This window comes from Montipora capricornis, chromosome 3 (assembly GCF_036669925.1).
Source record: "Montipora capricornis isolate CH-2021 chromosome 3, ASM3666992v2, whole genome shotgun sequence".
NCBI classification, from domain to species: domain Eukaryota; kingdom Metazoa; phylum Cnidaria; class Anthozoa; order Scleractinia; family Acroporidae; genus Montipora; species Montipora capricornis.
Genome location: NC_090885.1, coordinates 55,173,734 through 55,175,486, shown reverse-complemented (window position 1 = coordinate 55,175,486; position 1,753 = coordinate 55,173,734).

The window sequence follows — 1,753 nt, the reverse complement described above, 5'->3', positions numbered from 1 at the left end:
TAAGCTCCCTCGAGAACGAAAATGAACTCTTGGACATCCGAAGACAATCAGAACCAGAACAGAGAGGCGAGGAGACCGATGACAACATTACCAGCTATCAGAAACCTCTGACTAAATCTTCTCAGCATAAGGTACAAAAGAAGACTGGCCTTAAGAGGAAAGCGGCGATAAAATTCCGACCACTACAGAAGCCAAAATTAAGAAGACCGAAAAACACATCAAAAAAACTAAATGACCACTTGAAGAGGAACACATGTCCAAAGCCACTGCGATATTCTGTGTGGGCTAACATTCCAGCAGATAAAGAATTCAAAAAGGTCAAGAACGTTAAAACAAAAATCTGAGCGTGGATTCGTTGAAACCCTAACAAGGTTTCATTATCGCTGTCTCGAGAAACAGAAAACTGAGCTTAAAAAAGAGAACTCTAAACTCGCCGTAACGGCCACACACAATACCTGCATCTGTATCTAAGACTAAAATAGACCCTACGGAGCTTAGGGCTATGGCTGCTAACTTTCAAAAACAGTGCAATGAAGTCAACCGAATATTACAGCTAAAACAAAAGATAGAATCAAAATTGTGAAAAGTACTCTTGTGAGTCTGTTAAATGTGTTACAAACTCCATGGGTGGGCCCGGCAAAGATCCGGGAAAACAATCCTACACAAAAACTCAAAGAAATACTGCCAAACACAGACAAAGAAGAAAGAAATCTTCCAATAATATAGTCAGTTCTCAAAAAACCTCTGGGGGAAAGTACATTAAAAATATGTCAAATAAGAAAATAACTGACGCTCAAATCAAATTAATCTCTTATGGTTTGAAATTTTTACTGGTGAAAAAACTAAACAAGAACAGAATCCGGAGGCAATTACTGCAGGATTTTGAGATTTTTGCAAGACAAATGAGTCTTAAATACACAATAGAAACATTCACGCTTTATACCTTAAATGAAACTGGAATCTACCGGTTCAAAAATCAGTCTCCCTCGAAAGCTACCTTGACGAGGTTAAATTACAGCTAACGGAAATACAAATAACAAAGCCGAAACGAAACTTGTCATGAGACGAACAAAAGGCACTAAATGAATTGAAACAAAACAATGATAATAACCTGAAAAAAGCCGACAAGGGCATTACCACTGTCGTCATGATCAAAACTGACAAAATAAAGCAGGGAGAAAACCTCCTTAACGACGAACAAAGCTACAGCCGTCTCACAGAACCCATGGTTCACCCAACCCACCTAGAATACCAGAGTTTTATCCTCTAACGAAAATTTACAAACTAGCGCGCCATAACAGCGAGACAAATCATCTCGGACTGTGATGGACGTACAGAAACAATTTCATCTTTCGTTGACACATTGACACAACCAATATCCACATCACAGAAGTCATACCTTAAAGATACAACTGATTTTATAAATTTCGCTACACAAGCATACGACAGGAAGAGGGAAGTGATATAGTGTCCACAGCATACGACAACTTTTACAAAAATAACCCTCCGATTCCTACAATGAAATACCTGCGGGAAATGCTCAGACTTATAATTAAAGAAAATTCTTTCCAATTCAATGGAAAACATTACCTACAAGCCCGGCATGGGACTACTATGGGAACCAAGACAGCAGTTTCTTTTTCCAATATTTTCATGGCTAAAATTGAAACAGAAATTCTAAGCAAAGACGTCTCAAAACCTACAGTTTGGAAACGATACATGTCTTTTCTCTGTGGGACAAAAGTAAACCGGA